The 21,443-nt window shown below is 41.4% G+C and overlaps 1 long non-coding RNA gene across 1 annotated transcript; it reads right to left on the bottom strand.

The window, feature by feature from the left end:
* Positions 1-19,525, bottom strand: LOC121662364. The gene is made up of 9 exons (XR_006015264.1): positions 19,377-19,525; positions 15,929-15,996; positions 14,397-14,715; positions 13,423-13,572; positions 11,775-11,871; positions 9,217-9,283; positions 6,843-6,899; positions 2,991-3,130; positions 1-1,417 (listed from the first exon to the last, which is right to left on the bottom strand). It is a non-coding gene; the product is annotated as an uncharacterized LOC121662364 (long non-coding RNA).
* Between the last annotated feature and the right edge of the window lie 1,918 nt (positions 19,526-21,443).

Here is a 21,443-nt window from a genome sequence, read left to right as displayed (position 1 = left end):
CCATAAATGGGAGTGTGTTTTATCTACTGGAGAAATGGCCTGGTCCTAGCAATTACTGTCTGATGGCTGAAGGTGTCCTCCCAAGTGGGGTCCTCCCTTAGAAACCACGCATCATGCAAAGCCTTCCAAATTTTTTGCTTGTTACATGTCAGGAGTACTGTGAAATCATGCAGTGCAATTTCTGAAAGTAGAGCAGTGCATTTTCACGGCATAAAATTCTCTATGAATGAAAACAAGTAATGCACGAAAGGCAGGCAACTCTAAATTGTAGTTCCTTCTACAGACATAATGCACTGCCATTTCCCTTCTGCAGTGAAGTAGTTGATGTTATCGTTCATGCTGTTAATGCTTTGCCTTATTGTGAGCAATCTGGATGATACACAGTTATAAAGATAGGGAACCCTATCTTTGAGTTTCCTGGCTTTTATTTCCATGCTCAGACCACCACCATGGTATTGTTTCAAGTGGCACAGAAATACAAACACCTGAAAGCAAATTCCAGAGAGCTCGGGCAGATTGTGATCTAAAATAATGCACTGGAGTATCACAGATAGCAGTGAATATTCAAATTAATAATGCAGACCCTTCCACACAGAATAAAAGATGACACTTTAATTTTCACAGTGATCCTAGCTCCTTCCCTTAGTACCTGTGTTTCAACATCTCACAAACAGGCTAAGAGCTGGACAAAATAAAAAAGCTCCTGATTCTGACCATTCCCCAGTGTAACTGCTACATAATGTCACTGACTTCAACAGATTCATTCTGTTTGTACCTGCGTCTGGTGGTAAAACTGAAGTAAAAACAAGATCTTTATTTAGTGTATAAATGCAGCTGTGTGTTTTTCACCATATGCTAGAGCTTTGCATTTTACACATTTCCAAACAGTCTGGATTGTAATTTTAAATTCTAAAACAAAGAATTTCTGCATGGTCAGTACACAGGGAGAAAGAGCACATTTAGTTTACAATCAACAAAGTGTTATGCCTCATCCCGCATAAAACGGAGTTTGAAAGAGAGGCTATACTGGATGGAATTTTTAAAAGAATTAGTGATCTAACTTCAGTGGAAACAGAGCTATGTCAATACCTAAGTGCTGACAATTGCTCTGTTACTGATGTCTATTTAAACCTAGGTTCCTCTAAGGAAAGTGTGAGCTTTTGCAACATCATCAGAAGGCTGAATTTTTTAAATTCTGGAAATTGGTGCCAACAGTTGAAACATTTGAACAACATTTTCCAACAAGACAGCTAATATATAGCTGTTCATAAGAAGTGGATGGAGCATTTGATTGAGTTTGTTCTGTTAAAATACCTGTAGGATGGTGGGAAATCTTTGTGCTCCACGGGATATAATTTCTTCAGTTTTGCTTCTCCTTGTGGCATGGCAGTGATGTGAGCTCGCTGAGGGACAAGCACTGGCAAATGGTACAAGAAGGATGAGAGGGGAAGGGGGCACAGTTAGATCCAATGAGTAGACTGTACAAACACAAAGATAATAGCCACACTGCAAATAGTTTCTAAGAATAACTATTCTTACATTTGGGTGGTTTGAGATTTCAGGATAGACCCTATGGATTTCTCAAAAACATTTATGCCTCCCAACTCCTTCATGCACAGCAAATATGCTGGCTTATGTGTCCTGTGGAAGGCATGACAGATCTTTGCAGATAAAGCAGTCTCACATGGGACTTCCTGCTTAATTTTATTTATTGATGACTAACACAAAATTTCAGCTACTGATTCAGATACAGAGAGGAAAAAGGCAGACATAAACAAACACTTAGGGAAAGACCTTTCTCCTTCCTTCCCAAGCTCCAGTTAAGCACCTCTCCTACCCCTTCTTTCAATAGCTGTTTCAATCAGTCCCTTTGCCCCAATTCTGTGAGGCACTGGGCAATGTGGACAGTTGGTGTTAGTTTGTAATGGTTCTTTCTGCTCTTCCTCGCTTCTTACTCATTTTCCTCCACTGCTTCTTGCCTTACTATTCCACTGCTTCACAGTGAGTCCTCCATGTGCCAGTTTCCTACAGGGTGTCCCTTCTTTGGCATGGAGTGGCTCCTTCCAAGACTGCCTCCCTTCCTTCCATCTGTCTCCTCCACTTCCTCCATTTCACAGATATCCTCATGTTTTCTCCAGTGTCTCCTGTCCTAGGGGCTGCTCTTTCTAAAATATGTTTGAGCAGAAGTGCCATGTGCTGCTTTCACCTAGCTGAGGTTTTGGCATGCAGTAGGTTGTTTTCATCCCTTTCCAACTGGCTGACAGCAGCCGTAACTGGCACAGGGGAAGGAGTTCATGCCCTCTTCCCTTGCAGCTTCCAATACTAAAGACCTGCCCAATATGCAGTTTACATGACATGCACTTTCAGATAAGACCTGATCCTTTGTCTTTTTCCAAAGGCCAGTCTTCTCCTTCCACCCATTCCCTCGCTACATTGACTTTGAACAAGCAGCCCACAGTAGGGTCCAAGGCTGGGTGGAAGGGAAGGCTACAGACCTACAGAGGGACGGTTAGCTGTACCAGTTACTGAGAGGTCAGAGGACATGTAAATTGCTGGTCATGGAAAAGACATTATGTAGTGGAATGAAGGGGTGGAACTGAAAATAGGAAAACACGCTGTGTTCTCACAGGAGGAAGTGAGGAGGAAGTTGTTTCTTTGTACTTGTAGCTTCTACAAGGCAAAACACACCATTGTTAATTCTATGAGATTGATGTTTCCTAATGTCAGGATACTACAGAATCCTGTGGGCTTAGGCAAGCACACCAAGAAATGTGTTGGTATAAACCAAAGGTATCTATGACATGTTTCAGCAATAAAGAAAGTCACAGTTTAATACACCTTTAGCTGTCAGCTTTTAAGAGATTTCATCTGGAAATCCATGCCCTTTTTAGCCCTAGATGATCTAGTTTGGACTAAATTCAAGCAGGAAAGACAGCAGGTTAGCAATACTTCCATTAAAAAACCCCTACTTTTCAGAGAACTTGGCTCACCTCTTTTTTTACTTGGCATTCTTGTTGCAGAAACGTAGCTTTGAGATTCCTCACTCTTATCTTTGGGATACACACTGAAGATTATTCTGTATTTCAAGCATCTGTTCTGTCTTGGTTTACTTTCCTTTGATTTGAAATACCTGATTCAGAGGATAGTGACAGCTTTTATAAGGTCTTCTTAGAAAAAGCTTCCTAACTTTTAGAAAGAAGCAATTGCATTGTTATTACTTTATAGCAATCTAGGCTCTCACTCAACATCCTAACATGGAAGTGTGAGTCACTCCAGCCTGGTTTGCAGCCCAGTGAGTACAAGTGACTACATCATGCTGTTTACTGCAACCTTCCACACACACTTTTCTTCCCATCCTATTTACAGAAGAAAGTAGGTAATAGAGTTGCTGTTTAGTTACTGCACCTGCAAAGAAACAGAAGGTTTAAATACATCCCCCACTAAGCCTTGCAGTGCGGAAGCTTTGAAGTGCTTATCTGTGCCATGAGAAGAAGTGAATCTGGGAAGTTTCTGCCTTCCAATCAAAGAATATTGCAGGCCTGTCCCAGTGCCTGATGAAGACAAAAGAGCTTGTGCTCATCCTCTCCATCTTTCAGCATAAACATAGTCTTCAAACTGGCAGCAGTCGTTAATAAGGTGGTTCTATGTCCTTTAAATAAAATATACTGTAGCTCAGATATGAGCAAGCTACGGTTTAAGCAGCTATGAGAGACACTTTTTAATGTTATCTTGTGTTTAAGAAGGGTGATTTAAAAGCCATCTCTCATGTGGTTTATTTGCCAGATAACTGACATTGTTTTAAGAAGAAAGACCATCGCTACAAGCATTGCCTTGTAATTTCTCACAAACACTTAACATTAATGTAAGTAAAATTACATCTGAAGTTAGCTGTAGAAACTAGGGTGCTGTGAAGCTCATTGTTAACAAAATTACTATTTTTTAGATGTAAAATACACATGCAGCCAAATACTTAGGTGGTAAAAATTCTTTGACTTTGACAGAAATAAACTGATTTTCCCAACCATGGACCTAACCTATAGTTTGAAGAGCAAGGAAAATATGTAGAGTTGCCAATTAAAATACTGGAAGTTTATATAAGGTAGCAATTTTAATTTGATATGAAGTTTTTTCTTTTCTCAGATTCCCCAGATGTGTACTTTGTAATGGCATGCAGCAGGAATGTTTTTTTAACGTTTCACCCTTCCTCTATGCAATTGTCTATCTTGTAAAAATTAGCCCAAAATAGAAATCCTGCGAAAATATTTCAGTGTGCATTTGTAGTGGGTTGAAAAAAAAAAACCAGCACAGCATTACATGTGTCTTGCCAGACAGGAATACAGGGATAGGCTGGCCTGCATGAGCCAGGGTTTCTGTGCCAGCCATGGAACTGGATGGACAGCTATGCAGAATGTTAAAGTTCAATATGAACTGCTTCAAAAATTCTGCACTTCATCTCCTGTTATAAATGTATAAGCTAATAATATCCCCAGTGCATGGAACAAGGAAGCAAAAATTCATCACAAAACAGAAATGAAGCCTAGTAGATGTAGATCCTGATCAAATGCAAAGAAAGCCCCATAAAAGGATGCAGTATATTTTCATCCAACCTCAGTTTAAGTACTGATGGATGAATCTTCATGGATCAGCCAGGCTATAGACTTCACCAAATTAAGCCCTTGAGATATAAGTTAAAATGGTCAATTACCCAAATTTCCTCGAGGTCAGCCAAATGTCATTCCACATTAGTTGCATTACTTTAGTTTCTTAAACATTTTTTTTTTTTTTTAAAGATCAAAAATTGCCTGTTTAAGATCCTTAATCAATTCTCATGGAACTCAATACAACTTTTTCCTGAATAAGGACTCCTACATTGTGTTTGTACTACAAAAGCTTCAGCCTTTTATATAAACAGTGTATATTTGAGCAGCCCAATTAAGTCAGTGGAGATATGCACCTGGGATTTTGACTGCATGTGCTGGCTATAGATTTAAATGGAGATAAAGTCAGTCCCTGATTAACAAAACTTCTTTCACCCACAGCTTTGGAGCTGCAGACAACAACATTAGTGGCAAAGGGGATAAGTTTTAGGAAGTGATGTTTTTCCTTCACTAGATAATGACATTCCAGAAAGGAAGAAAATGCACCATCATGTGTTCAAAACCAGTCTGTGAACCAGAGGGAAAGACAGGACAGAACTAGCCCGTAAGTGTACTGCTTGCTTCAGCGCCAGCATGACCAGAGGCCGTGGAGGAAAGTGTGCTGTCCCTCGCCTCCAGTCTTAAAAGTGACACTCAGAGCAAGCTATCCTCAGGCCCTGGAAGGTTTTATTTACCTAGCCTCACTGCAATACACAGGTCAGTGAGCCTTGTGGCCTCCACACAAGCTAAGCTATGTTTTCAGGCTCTCCAGCAGCTTCCCCAGCTCACACTGTATCCCTCATGGAGCTGGAAGGGTGCCTCAGTCCTTCTGACAGCATCCCACACAACTGCAGAATGGGTTGGGTTGGAAGGCACCACTGGAGGTCATCTAGTCCACCATCCCTTCCCTCCGCAGGGTCCCCTTGAGCATGTCATTCAGAAATGTCTCCAGATGACTTCTGAATACCTTCACAAAAGGACTCTGCAACCTCTCTGTGCAACCTGTGCCCATGTTTATGAGAAGGGAGGATAAAGTCCTCTTGTCTAGCATAAATTACAGTGCCCTCAAAGGAAGAGTCACCCTTTTTTGCTGTTGTCAAAACCATATCCTCCTCCCATCTCCTGGACTCTACTGAGCTCATGAGTACCCCGCATTACTGAGCTTTTTTGTGTCCATGCTTACAAGCAAGGGACTGCTTTCCAGGAGGAAAGAACCACCTCTTTTACACTTCCTTCTCACAGAGAAAGGACTGAGACCAGGTTTTGCTTCTGTTCTCTTTATACATCTGCAGAAATACATTCAGAAAGTGGCCTTTAGAGGTGTCTCTTCAAATCTTGCCTTTCCACAGACATCAAGAAAAACTCAATGCAGAATGATGCACTTCTATTCCAACTCAAATCTTTCCAGAGCTGCTTAGAACTGCCAGTTGATTTCCATGCTTAGAGACCTGCAGTCTTCTCTGTAGAGCCTAACTTGTTTTCCCCTCACTTGATTGCTCAAATTGAGGTTTGCTGTTGTTGCACATTAAACAATCAGGCAACTTTTGAGTTCTGACAGCTGTTACATTTTGCCCCATTAAAATATCTGCACTTTCTGACTATTTCCAGCACTTTTATCAAGGCAGAGAGTTTGACCTCTACATTCTTTAGCTGCTTGCAGGCATCTGGGGCTGGATCTAGGGTGCAGACAGCTTGCTCTGCAGACACAATCCTGTTCCTGTCTTCAGGATGGGCCAATTCCTACTTCTGCACATTGTGTCATAATATGAAGAACAGGTATCTCTCTCTGTGTCTGTTAATTGTCGCTCTAGCACCTGCAGCAAAAGGACAAAGTCAAATTTAACCTTCCCTGGTGCACCCTCAACCCTCCCATCCATTACTGTGGGATCTCGTGAGGTAGTTGGAGAGCCTAATGCTGTTGCTGCCTTAACCTGCCCCCAGTGTTGTTGCCAGAGTCTGTGCAGCCCCTAGTCAAGATATCAACAAACTTCCTGGGGACTTGATGGACTAACAATCTATCATGCCTTTCCACAGAGGCTCCAGTGCCTAAGCTATGCCCTTTTCATTCCTGGCCAGTTTCCCTCTTTACACCATGACATGCCCAAGTGAAATATTGCCTTGTGATTGTCCAGCATCCAGACTCACTGACTTCAGTATCCAGATCCTGCGCCTCCCTCAAAAGAGGCTCTTTCTGTTTCTCTCTACCTTAGAAGACCTTCTTCTCACTTTGGTGCTTCTGCTTCAGCATATTCCCACCTGCCCCTGTTTGGAGAAGGACAAAACAATCAACCTCCATTTCTCTGTCCTCATGTCTTTACACAGTCATTCTCTCCTGTTGCACATGCTGCTGGACATGCTAGACAGACCTTCCACAAAAAATAGTAATTCTGGGGCTTCTTATTTCTCCTATTAGCTATTTCCTCCATTTTGTAAGCATCAGAGTATCACTCATAATTGTACAGGATTTAGCTATCTTTGCTGACTCTACTACCTTAAAAGGAAAAAAAATACTCTGGTCATTTTTTCCTCCAAGTCAGGATCTACTAGATCAGGCCTTTCCCAGGCAGCCAGTAAAATATCTTCTTCTTCTTGAGAAAAGCAATGTCTTCAGCATCAGCCCCATCAGAATTACAGAGCAATGAGATACCTGTTTGTTTTTTCTTGATAGCTGTAAAAACTTGTTCACTTTCTTACTGCATATTCAGGGAAGAATTTTATTACAATTGCTGTATTCTGTGATCTCTGTCCATGCTGCTCCCTAAACTGCTCATCAGTATTGACATTTATATCTTTCTAAAAGCAGTTATGATCAGGGACAACCTTTTTGACTAAGATTTCCAGGACTTCTCTTTAGTAGTGGGTAATCTACTGAGTCATTGTAGCCTGCCAGGAAGAAATCTGTAGTGAAAATGATTCCTAGCAATCAGTTTTCCAAAGAGATATATAAAGGAATGGAAGGCATGAGAAAACTGGATATATAGTGTTAAGAGGAGGGGATGCAGACCATACAGAAAGATGCAAGACAAGTTTTATTTGTCTGCTATCATATAAAGCTCTCCCAAGATTAGCCATAAGATAAACATGCATTCTAGGGTTTGGCATATTTTACTTTCTTTATTAAAATCAACTAAATATTACCTTGACAAATTTTTGGAATCCAAGTGCCAGTAACAGTGTTACCTCATAAGAAGCTATGATCAAGAAAACTATATATGAAACCTATACTATCTCATTTCTGTAAAAACATCTTTTTCCATTAGTGTCCTTAATACTTTCTATGTCATATCTTATGGCAATCTTAGAGAGGTAGGAGTTAATATAGCTTTGTATAGCTCTCAGTATAACTTCAGTGTTCACACACATATTTAACACATGGTTGTGATCGCTTTTAGAAATGAATTAGTTGGACTTTTATGTCTCTTCCACTCCTGCAGGATTCTATTCCCTCTAAGCATACACTGTTCAGATTAAATGGGTGTTACTTCAGTAGTTTAACTTCAGATACAGAGTTTGTTCACAGAGTATTTTTCATGTTGAACCAGGCCCATCTACGTATTATACATTTTCTTTTCCCCATTCCATTACCACTTTTTGGTCAGAAAAAGACAAGAAACGACATGGATTCCTGTTAAAATACAGAAGGGTTCTCATTTGCAGTAAGTGTTTATCATTCACAAACTTATTCTACAGAAGAAGTTCAGACTCTTCTTCAGATTCAACCTGCTCGCTACTCATTGGGCTCAATGTGTTTCTCTCAGGACAGAGAAAGATTCTCTGCAGTTCACCTGAATGTTCTGCAGTCCCTTTAGCACATAAAGGTAAAGCAGTTCACTGACTCTGAAAAGTAAACTAAGGCTGGATATTAAATGCTGCCGAGTGATTTAGTCCTCAATTAAGTGCTTGTCCCAATTTTTGCCACTTCAAAAAATCCATTCAGAGTTAAAGGTTCAGAATTTCACTCTTGATCTCCAAGACTGCTTTGGAAATGGTTGAGTTTGGACATTTGGGTTTCATTTCCCTATGTTGTTTTCAGTTCCAGTTAAAGATTTTATAACCCTCTCACAGATGAGTACTTTTGAAGCTACCAACAATCACTGGAATTTCTTTGGGACACTCTAGAGTTACAGGTCTGGAGCCACAATGTCTCACCTGCTTTTGTCTTCTACTTCCACACATTGTACACAATGATTAGGATGCTGTTTAAAGGCAATATTAATGATCTATTTATACATGTTCCAGTATGCATTATAAATAAATCTCTGATAGCAAAAAGCTTATGCAATATTCCTCCATGTTCAATTATGCTTTAGACATATAAACATGTAACACTGCATAGATAATACTGTGCCCTGAATAGATTCCTGTATATAAGATCATATGTAGCAATGTGAGTTGTAGGGTACTACAGCTGGGAAATCTCAGGCTGCATGGATAGAACAAAGATTGTAGAAATAACTGGGAAATTCAGTCAGGTTTTGCTGTCCCCCAAATTAGCCTCTAAAAATCGAAGACGGGTTTTCCAGCAAAGTAAGAATGAAAAATTATCTGCTGTCTACAGAATTAAAAAAAAATGTCTTACCCTGAATTCAGGTATAAAAGGACTCCATCTTCTCCACCTTCTTTGTTCTTTCCTTCCACTGCCCTTGCTGCCATGGTTTCAATGGAATTTAAAACAAACAAATAAGAAAATCTAGGTAGAGCTAGAAAGAATGTGAGACAGCAAACGGGAAACACATTGAGAAGCACAAATTCTTCATTTTTGCATCAGCCACAGATCAGAGCTTTCAGAGAATAATTACCAATGTTTTTTATTAGTTCTGTCTAATTAGCTTGTTCTTTGTTAGCTTGTTACTTGTGGACACATAGAAACAGCAGTGATTGGTGGATGCAGTGTGACCCTGCCTACACAAGAACAAACTCCTTCCAGAGGGGAAAAAAAAAAAGATTTTTTTTTTCCCCCCAAGGGTTTCTTTGGGGCATTTTTCAAGGAGAAGTGAGCATCCTCTATGCGTTGAGCAGCTTGGCTACTTTTGCCCCAGTGCAAGTGTGTCCCTGAAGGCTACAGCAGGATTCTAGCCCTCCCTATAGGCTGCCACTCTTAGAAATGGACTGCAAGCTACCACAGAAGGACAGTAAGAGCAGGAATCCATCTTGATTATTATCTTTATGTTAGTGTATCTTTAATTCCCTCACTGTGTCAACCCATGGCAATTTTTCACCCTGTACTCTGAGGAAATTTGGCTAACTATGCTATTAGGAAAAGTTTATGTTTGGTAGATCCTACTTTGGAAAAACATGGTGGAAAAAAATTACTTCTTAAGGGATCTTCCCACTCTGTCTTTCCATGTTACTATCCCTGCAAAGGAACAGAGCATAACTGTTAAGTACACCTGCACACTGCTACATCACCATCACACTCAGCTGCACACACAAGGGAGCTGGAGGGGGTGTCAAGCCAACTGGATGGCTGGATGCCCTGTTCTCACAGGAAAATATACAGTAAAAAAAATCCTACCATGTAGTAACTTGGAGGGGGACCAGCAGTCAGGAGTTTTGTGTCACCTCCTCTGTGGAAGGTATCTTTTCAGCTTTATACCGGCTAGCGCTTGTATTTCAATGCCTTAGAAAGCCTCGAGCAGCCTTGAGAGGTAGCACGGGCGATCTAGCACTTTAGTAGCTCTAAAATCGGTACCTGAATCAGCTGCAGAGCAAATACCATCAGCAGAAGCAAAGAGGGAGAAATATAGCTCCCTGCTCGCTCAATTCCCTGCAGTTAGAAGCCTTCAAATGAGACAGACAACCAGAGATGTTCACAGGAAAGTAGCTGAGCTGAGAGAGAGCCGAGCCTCCCCTTGACCATCTTTATTAGGAGAAGGGGAAAGGGGCGGACTGGGGGCGGACCCGGGGTGACCGGCCAATCAGACACGGCTAAAGAGTCTGAGTTACATTTGGCTTTGCCAGCGCTTGGAACAAAGGAGCTCGGAGCACATGGGCAGGAGCACGTGTCTTTGGGAGGGGGAGGGGAAGCTCAGAACAGGCAGCAACAGTTCTCCTTTTGCACATATCTGCCACCTTGGGAATGTCAGAGTAAATCTACTGCTTGCTGTCACTGCTATCAAAGCTTTATGCAAGCCACTGCATTTCAGGTTAAGGTTTTCCAGCAGTACAGGAGTCACTGGCTCCCCCACCAACTAGAACTGATTCTGGAGACTTGAATGATCCAGTGCTGTACGCAGGTGCTCTCCCTGTTTTGGTAGTTAACCAGCACAAAAAACCAGTTTGATGTATGGAATTCATCTGTTTGGTATTAGCATGTACTAGAAGTTAAACATACCTCTTTGTCACTTCAAGTCTGCATTTCTTGGCCACTTAAAATTCTAGAGAACATCCTCATTGACCAATTTTCTGGCATGTGTCTAAGATTTGAGAACATGTGGTCTTGCATGCCTAAATTGTTTGCTGTGGAAAACTGGTGAAGAAAAAGTAAGGCTGTTTTTATAAAAAACAGCAACTCACGCTAAGATTAGTTCAGTTTGTTAGAGCATGGTGCTAATAACAAAAAGATTTGTGGGTCCAATCCTCATATGGGGCATTTACTTAGAAGACTTGGACTTGATGATCCTTCTGGGTCCCTTCACTTCCAACTCAGAATCTTCTGTGAAGTAAACTCTAGTTTTTAACCTGTGTCTTCAAATATCAATAGTAATATACATTGCACTAAACGACATGTTCCCTTACACTCTGAGTTATCACAAATCCTGCATACACTTATTTTACCTACACTTTAACAAGAATCTCAAAACCCTGGTTCTTCCAGCTTTTTGTTCCTGGGACTAATTTGCAGACATCCAGTTTTTGTGTTTGCATCTTTTCACTTACAGTCCCTGGCACCTCCTAGGAGGATGTGAACTGCCGGCAGCTAAGCTCTGACTTGCTGTTTGTGTTCTGTGCCGTTTTGGCAGCAGTGGTACAGAGCAGATGGCAGGCTTTTCTCCTTTCTTTAAGATGCACCGACTGACTTGGAGCTGTGGATGGCCATGAGGCAGAGGCTGAATGCAACCAGTGTAGGAGAGAGGGGCTGCAAAGCAACACACAAATGACCCCACTTCTGACACTTCGCACATCCCTGTCACTCACCTCTGAGTCAAGTTCCTCCCTGCTGCTCTGGAGAAGAGAAGTGATTCTGTGATATCAGTGGAGACCAGCTACAGACAAAGTCAAGTTGTGCTCAGCTCTATATAAACACAAAATAAAGGAGAGGACAAAAATAAGCCTTTATCTTTCAACAAAACCAAGTTTAAGTTCAGTTGCTAAACTGCTGGTGAACTTCATTTCAGGCTTTCATATATTCATGCATCAAGAAGACAGTATTTTCTTCTAATTGGAAGTAACAGTTTCATCTGCCCCAATATTACTACTGATTTATATGGATCTGCATTAGAGAACCTGGGCCTCACATGCATATTAAAGGAAAAACCTTTTCAAAACTATTTGTCAAACCAATCTAAGTGAAAAACTTCCTTCTGCCACATAAAAATGGTGTCCAAATCCTGCATGCCTATGGCTGCACGACAATATTAGCTGTGATTAAAAATTAATCTCTCATAGCAAAGTTTGTGCTTTTAAATTTTTCATGAGCTTAATTAATTACTCACATGTTTAATGAGCTTTAAATAAATGGATGACTCCTCATCTGTTGGTGTTATTGCAACTATTCAAATTATGTGGAGCACCCTGTTTTTTCTCTTTGACAAGACTGGTTTCTAAACCATCAAATCAATATTTATCCTGAGGAAAAATGTAGTACCAAAGCAAATATCAACAAGCTTCCATGTGAACAGAGAGAGAATAACTAATGTGATTTATTGTTTATGCCAGTTCAGCCCTCACCCTCCCCTACACTTTCCTCCTACCTTCTTCCCCGCAAAATGAACTTCTTTTCTGCGTATGCCCAGCTTGTATAAACATCCCTCACCAGTTAATAGAAGCACATAAAGCTGGACTCTGTGAAAGGATAAACCAGTGTGCCCTTAGCTACATCACATCATTCCAGACCAGTGTGAAAGACTGGCTTATATACACGGGGAGTTTACTTTTTGAAGTCAGCAAATCACTGAATTGCTGGGACAGGCTGAAAATATGTCTTAATTACTGCAAGACATTCCTCCATCTCCATAGACCATTATATTGCTGGTTTAAACACAAACTGACTCAGAGCTTGTCTACACAAGGAAGTTACTTCTTAGTAAGGACAAAAGTTAATTTACGGCTGGGTAATCTTCTTCTGTGGACACATTCAGTGTGCATGAAATAAGCTACTGCTCATTCAAGCTTTAAGTGAATATTTGCTCGGGATTCAACCCCTGAACACTATCCAATTCAATGTAGATCAGACCTGTGAGACCTAGTGAAGACTAATCAGCTGACCATACTGAAATATGCAGTTTTAAAAAAGTGATGAAATAAGCTAGAAGAAAACCATGGCATTCCTTCAAAGTTATGTTTGTTACCCATAGTAATCCATTCTAGATATGCCTCTGCAGCTTGCCAAACAGTTGGCAGGTTAACTGCTTGAAAGGTAACTCCTAAGCAGCCTAGGCAAAGGCTCTTGTTATATCACAGGTGCGCAGGTACATACGAGGTGCATTCTGCTGTTAGTCAGGCAGCTGTTAACAGAACCGTTACATTTTCAAAGGAAAATGAAGCCTTCCTGGTGCTTCATTTCCTTTTCCATGCTATGCTGCAAAATCCATTGGCCTTCTACCATTCCTTTCCTAAAACTTACCTCAGGATTTCTTTGTCAACTGAACTCTTCTTACTGGTCCAGCTCTTCTATTTTCAGCTTAACTGTTCTACCCATCAGCTCTTCTCTTTTCTGTCCAATTTGATGTCCCATCCTTTCTGACTTAACACTAAGGCAAGCAGTTAAACTTTCCTGAAACATAACAGAATAAGACCAGTACTCAGTGGGAAGTGGATAATTTCAAGACATGGTAGCATGGTCTGAAGATACCTCTCTTCCAGTTGTATCAGTTACAGAGAAGTTTTCATTCTTACCCAGAGCAATTCATACAATACTTAGACATGGAAACATTAAATTAACATGAATTTTGACTTCACTTTTTTGGTCATTGCATATGCATCACAAGTGAAGTCTAGTTCCAATCCTAGCTAAGCTGCTGAGGAAATAGACAAAAAACAAGTTACAATAATCTTATTTTCATATATATACGGGTCTTAATTATTGCTTTTTAAAATAGAGGTCTGGAATCATGAGGGTAATGGTCTGACAGCTTCAAAGTATGTAGACTTAGATTTCATGAACACTTTGCACATGGGGGTGCCTTTCTGAGTGATCTGTAAATAATAAAAGATAAAGCTTGAGCTCTCTTGCCAACACTAGACTGTGACTAGCACAAATTCTTAGAGTTCCACACAGAGCCCCTATGATTCTGTGATTTGCATGTACATTTAGATGCAAAAAAGACAGAAGAAGCTGTCTGATATAAATTACAATGAACATAATCTGATTTCTTCTGCTGTGAAAGCCATGGTACAAGCGAGCCCTAGGCATAGTGCAGATCCCTTAACAGTGTGTAAAAGAAGATGGGTTTAGGTCTATCCTTCACAGAGACCCTCAGTCCCCTACAACCTTACTCCTGACAAATAAAAAGAAACCAGAACCAAAACCAACATTTTGCCCAGGCTACACAAGGGAAATTTAAAAATAATACGAAGAGGAAGTTCCAAATAACTTACCGGAAGAAATGAAAGGATATTATGTCCCTTCTGTTCTAAAAAAACAAAAGTGCACATGCACTTTAAAGCCTTGGACAAGGCCGCTGTTTTTGAAAAGCAGAGGAGGTGCAGTTGGAGTTTGGAACTGTAGGTCTTTTTCCCCTTCTCACAGGGACTTCAGGTACCGATGCATTTCAGAACTCAGAGGGTAGCAAAGGCTCCACTGTAGCAGACAAAGCTGAAAATGCTGCTGTTCTTGGGTGAGATTTTTTTATTATTTTTGACAGCCTCTTTAGTTGTTTTTCTGACAGTGACTGAGCAGAAACATGTTGAATGCTTCCTAGAATTGGCAAAGACGTGCAAAGCAAATTAATTTTTTCTGTTTGGTGTATGTATGAAACAAAAAATGTTATGCTGTTAAATGCAAAACATTACTGTCACCAAAGGTTTGGCCACCATTTAAGATGGCCCTATGACCTAGAAATGGACAGAACTTCTCTTATAAAGTGTGTATGGCTACTACGGCAACAAAAACGTAGCTTTCTGTCAGTGAAGAATCATCCTGACAGACAACCTTTGTAATCAATATTACCCATATCCTCAGCCAGAAGTCAATATCCTTCTTTATATGCGGGAATGACAGAAAAAAGCTTCACAGAATAACAGAATAAGTAGAGTTGGAAGGGACCCTCAAGGATCATTGCAACTCCTGGCCCTGCACAGGATCATCCCCAAGAGTCACACCATGTGCCTGAGAGCATTTTCCAAGCATTTCTTAAGCTCCATCAGCCTTGGTACTGTGACCACTTCCCTGTTCCAGTGTCCAACCATGCTCTGGGTGAAGAACCTTTTCCTGATATCCGACCTAAACCTCCCCTGACACAACTTCAGGCAGTTCCCTCTGGTTCTGTCACTGGGCACCAGAGAGAAGAGATCAGTGTCTGCTCCTCCTCTTCCCCTCATGAGGAACTTTCATCTGTTTCTTCCTTCAGGCATGTTCAGGTGAGGCAATTTGTACTGGTACCAAAACATCTCCACAAAACCCTTCCCTTCTTTTCTTTTCAGGAAGTGGATTTTGCCCTACATTCTGCAAAGTTCCAGGTGACTCCAAGGGGGACACAGCTGTACAAGATGCTTGTGTACTTTACTGTAACTCTTCTTAGCATGTTAGAGGTCAATTCAGAGAACTGCTTCAGTAGCAAGACAGGAATGCCAAAAATCACTCATGAATAGAGAACCTCTACATTGTTTATTAAATAGGATCACAGTATGCAGTTCAGCAGTCAAATCCAGACTTCTTGCATCTGTTTGCATTCATATATTTGTTACTAATATCAAGCCTGGAAAAATGTATATACTTCACCTTTCTTTTAATGCCACTGACATCAGCACATAAGACAATTCTCCTACCCATGTTCTGCATTTGAACTATATCAAGCACCACATTTAAGATTCCTATGTCATATAATGAGGTAATGTACAGGCAGGAACAATGTGTATCCCTCCTGCCACAACAATTGAATAGAAAAAGGAAGAGCATACATTAAACTTACAAATGGTGTTTCGGTGGCATGGGCACTCTACCTTCATTTAATCAATCCAGTATTTCCTTTAGGAATACCTGAAATAATACAATTCCTGGTAAGGTATGATGAGCTGTGATGGCTTCACACCAGTGTCAAGATCACTGAAATCAGGGGAACAAAGAGAAGGCTTGAAACTGCTTGATAAGGTCTGTATTGCATTGCAGGTTTTGGGATAAATTAAAAGACAAGAGGTTCAGACATATGATTCAGAATTTTGTTCAGTTCAACATTAAAATGTCTAATTTATATTTTTTAATGGCAATCAGAAGAAAGAAAATTACCAGGCATGTCCCACACATTTCCAACTCCTAGATAGCTGCATTTATTGTCTTTAGACTACTCAACCTGCTGGGATTGTAAAGCTGGTCCCAGACCCAGGCAAAGGCTTTCAGTTATTGCTAACAGGTAACCATATAAAAAATAAGAGAACAGCATTTCTTTTATACAGAAAGAATTGTTACTTACATAGTGCCCAGAGCATGCTACAGGCTCCAAAGGGAAAGTTAAATAACGAACATATGATGTAAAGCAATAATCCTGCCCTTACTGAAATAAAAATGAATGTGCTTGTTTCCCTAGGCACAGGGCTTGTCTCCACATTCATTTTGCTACTGAACTAGCCACGTGTTTTTAAATTGCTATGCTGCAGAGGTTTGTTTTGTTTAGTTTTCTTTCAGTATTAAACCTCTCAATTCCTCAGCCATAGAACAGGAAGAGATTATTGAGTTCAGCACAGCTCTTGAAGTCAAAAGGAGTTACTTCTCCAATAGGAGGGCTTTTGTTCAGAGCACAAGACTGTTTAGACAGTGTAGATCTGTAAGTTGTAAGGAACAGTTAGTGCCAGAGAAATGAGCTTGTTCATTGCGCTCATCAGTGTATGTTACTATTTTGGCATGAAAAAAGAAAAGCTGCACAGTATTAATAGAAGAATTATTTACAAGGTAAGACACATCCACAGCCAAGTTTCTGCAGTTCACTGCTACTTCAGGCCTGTACAGTGCCAATGATTGTGCTGACAAACCCCAAACAGTAGCTGGGCATGACCAAAAGACATTCTTTGAACGCTCTGCTCTTGCAATCGAATGCAAGTGCATGCGTGCTTGCAGTCTCTCAATCTGCAGCATCTGGGTGCACGTTGTGGGAATATCTGAGCATTTAAAGCAAATTTAAAGGGAGCTCAGTTGAGAAAAGTACCCAGATTTCTCGCACTTACAGAGAAATGTTCACCACTTAGTTTAATCATACATTGGACATCCATTTGAGAACAAAGAAACAGAGAACTCCATTTTTCTGAGAGAGGAAAGTTTATGTTACAACAATTGACTTCCACTTATCTTGTTTTTGACTTCAAATTCTTCATATTTTGCTCTATTATTTTACCTCCATTCTGATGCAAAAGCATTTATTATCATTTAATTTATTACATGTGATAGTTGCCACAACACATTTTATTGTCTGTACTTAGTAACACGTAAGACTTCCAGCTAGTAGTCATGTACCATGTAAGCACCAAATATGAAGACAGTTATTGCAGCATATAAGAATTTTTCACATACCTGAAGCACTGTATTTTCAGACTGTGAATTTTATAAAAAATTAAGTCTCTTTAGTTCCATACCCAGCCTCATATATTTCATAAAATCATTTCAGAAATCTATTTATAAAATCCTAGTTACGTGACTGAAGTCTTGATTTCAGCTTGGAGAGGCTAATGGGGATATTCTTGCTAACGGGGAAAAAAATCTGTCTAAAAAAATCCCACATTTGAGATAAGAATGTGTCATTCTAGTTCCTAACGCTAAATTCCTAATTCTCCAAAGGAAGCTGAAAATGAATGCTTAAAGAGCCTAACTGCTGTGTTTACTGCACAGGACTTCTACATGAGGTATAATTGGAGTTCTTGCCTTTGTAGGCCAGCTAATGAATATTCCATTAAACAGGACTTCAATTACACTTGCAAGGAAACTGAATTGGAAATCTGTGCTATTTTTAAAGACAATGCAGCTTACAATAAAATTCCAGCTCAACTGGCTTAGTTTCCAAGCTGAAGAGACATGTCCAGTCTTGTCAGAAACATCATAGGGGCATCAGCTTTCTACCATCCAGTATAAAACATCCTTCTGAAGAACAGCTCTCTTGCAGTTTAAGCTGTCTAAATTAGAAATGTAAAACCATCTTAAAATACAGTAGCACAGGAATGATGTTTGAAAGTGCTGTGCATCTACCTGCTTTTCAACATAGTCACTGTGAGACGGATTGGGAGATGCACTTGCCTGAAGCACAACATTTTCCACTGCTGCAGTCTGGGATTGCTAGCTACAAGTCTGAGTCACCACTGAAGTGACACAAGGAGGGACAAAGAGTAAGGGCAGATGAAAAGAATGGAAAGGAAGCACAGAAAATACAAACACAAGCACAGACCCAGAAGACAATCCATGACAGGCAGGGTCTTTTGAAAGTGACTGCAATACTAGCTTTGGAATGCTAGTCTTCAAAAGATTGTTTTATCTACACCAATTTTAGCTTGTAATTCTGTCCTCCCAACCATGCTGACACTTCTTTTAAGGTATAAAAACTGTTTTGTCACTGGTGCACAAATCTACAAATCTACAAAGCTGGTGCACAGCTACTACAAAATTCAGGAGACAATAAAATTGTGTGAATAATTGTAAATCAGACAATCTAATTATCCCGCTAGAGACACAAAAATTACTGCTTTAGTAAACTTTGTATTTTAGGAAGTCAGAAGATTCACTTTTATGTTTAACGGGCCCCAGACAGTTCAGTACTTAGTAAACAGCAATTGTGCAGTTTCCCTTAAATATCCCTGAAGTGAAAGAAAACAAGTGCAGGTGGAAAATCCACATCAACAGCTGTGGGCAATGCAAGAGGAGGGGGAGGGGAAAACAACATCAAAGACTGTAAACCTAATAGAATGGTTACTTTCCTACCACCTCCCTTCACTTCCTATAGCAAATCAAAATATTTCTCCTCATTGTATTTGTGCCTTTTTGCAGTAGAGGGATGACCAGTAAACATCTTAATCAGCAACCTGGTAACAACAGAGTACAGAGAGAAAGAGGGAGAGAGAGAGAAGCCAATCAATGCTTTAGCAGTGGAGAGAAGAAAGTATGTAAGGGGACAATGGATGGGATTCCAGTGAAAAACACACATAAAAACCCCCCACAAAATGGGGGAAAAACATCATAAGCGTTTATAGCAAATCACAAAGCCACTTCTAAGAGTGAGGAGACATTCTTCCTCTTTATTGCTTAATTTTACATTGCTGTCCAATATAGTGGTTTCTGTGAGTGTATGCCACAGCTTAAATAGCTAAATAGGAGCAATCTGTACCTCATAAAAGGATAAAAATATTCGTTCATTTATTTTGTGTTTAATGACAAACTGTACTTACATTTCCTTTATGGAGCGTTATACAAAAACCATGAACATGTATTATGTTACAAATACTTGCAGCATTAAATTTCCTTCAATTTGGTCTCTTCTAGACCAAAGGAGAATTGTTGTGTTGTCCTTTGAGAGCTTATCCTTCTGTTAAGACAGTCAAAAAGAAAAAAGTAATTACAGTGTCAGAAATATCTACAAACACTCCTGAAACTGAGCTAGAAGTCCCCATGGATAATCCTTATCTTCAGTTCACAGGCCACTTAGGGTCACCTTTACCATTCTTTTTACAGCATTGTCCTTGAAACATAGGTAGGAACAGCCATGTTGTAACTACATACAATAAAAAAGAACAAACTCCTCACCTGATTTTCCTGGCTAATGAGCACAGGGTAAATTTATGGAATTAATACAAAAGGCCAAATTGAGACTGGGTAAATTTTACCTACAGGAAGCATGTATTTAAGCCTCCTCAAGCACAAAATGCAACCCAGCTGCAGGATTCACATGTCTGGTCTCAGTAAACACATTACAGTGTACTTATTTTAGCTCTTTTAAAAATTGCGGTGCATGCCTCACCACTGTGGTTTTAACACTGTAGAGATATCCAGCTCTTAGAGAGTGAGCAAACATTTCAGTTCGCTCATAGAAAAACCTCAGAAAAGTATTCTTTTTACTGTTTTCTCCATCTTTTACTGCAAGCTCAGAAAAGAATGGTTTGGTGTTGGCCTGGAGGTTTTGTAAGTCTCTTTTGAGCACTTATGGTTGATCCAAGATCAAAATTCTCAGTAGAAGTAATCCTTTCATGCTAAAATCCATACAGTATTGCTGCAAGCTTTGTGCCCAACAGAAGAGTCATTCAGGCAGCGTTACCGCTGGGACTACTGAAAATTACTTTGCAAGGTAACTGTGGTGCAGGACGGGTTGGCGCTACGATTTGGCTAGCAGCATTTAAAGGAAATGCAGAAGTATGGCTTACAGGCTCGGAGGCGCTCTGCAGGAGCGGAAAGCGAGCGGCGCAGGCGGCGCACGCCCTGCGGCATTGACCGGCAGTAACCCCGCTCTCAGCCGCCCTCGGCGAGCAGCAAAAGCACGCGCTCCCCTTGCCAGCGCTTGGGATGAGCAAGCTCCAGGGTATCCACAGAGCGAGTCCTGCGAGCACATAACCCTTCGGCTGCAAAATAGGTGGTGGTCGTGGGAGCCGAACTGACGAATGTAACACGTACGGGCTCCTGCTGCATGGGAGAGTCCGCGCCCCTGCTAAGTGACACTGCCATCTGCGTGGCTTCCCGGGGGAAAGGCTGAGGGCCTGGGGGGCACTGGGGTGGCAGATGGGCTCGGGGTGTGCGGCCGGAGGAGCAGGCTGCGGGAGCGCGGCAGTGCTCGGGACTCGGGCAGCTTGACCGGCAGTAACCCCGCGGGGAGCGCAGCCGCCAAGTAGGTGAAAAGTTACTCGGAGTCATCGCCCGCGGGAAGCGCTTCCCCCGCCCCGCCTGGCCCGCGGGGACGGGGGGGCTGCCCGGGGTGGGGGCAGAACAGCGGTAGAGACGGGGGATGGGGCAACAACGGAACAGGGGGTGCTGGTATCGTAGCACAAAGGAGCCAGCGCCCCCGCCTTCTGCCGATCCTCCTCTCCCGAAAAGCCTCGTTCACGGGAAAAAAAAAAGTGGTTGGTGCGTGAGTTTGCTGGGGAGAAGGAGATGGGCGGGCCGGAGGCCCGTGCCTGCCCTTTCCTGCCCCGAGCCGTCCCCGAGCTGCTGGGATGGGGACGAGGGGTGCAAAGGGAGCCCTCCGGACAAAGGGAAGCAGTGGTCTGTTTCCACCGACTCCCTACGAACGCTCCCCTCTCGGGAGACCTGCCGCTGGGCTGCAGAAGTGTCCCACTCAGACACAATGTGCTGCTGCCGCTCAAACCCAAACCCAGGCCCAGCCTCCGGGCGGCCGCGCACTGCGCCGAACCTGGCAGCAGCTGCGGCCGCCTTTGCTTTATGAGCCGCTCTGTGTAGACCTTTATTACTAGCTGTAAGGTTGTATTTAGTATCTTTAATAAATTATTGGCATTTGAACAGATTTTAAT

This window comes from Corvus kubaryi, unplaced genomic scaffold (assembly GCF_017639235.1).
Source record: "Corvus kubaryi isolate FWS band 111438036 unplaced genomic scaffold, C.kubaryi_AGA036_p1.0 37249, whole genome shotgun sequence".
NCBI classification, from domain to species: domain Eukaryota; kingdom Metazoa; phylum Chordata; class Aves; order Passeriformes; family Corvidae; genus Corvus; species Corvus kubaryi.
Note: the sequence above shows the minus strand (reverse complement) of the source record. Positions and strands in the feature narration are given on the sequence as shown.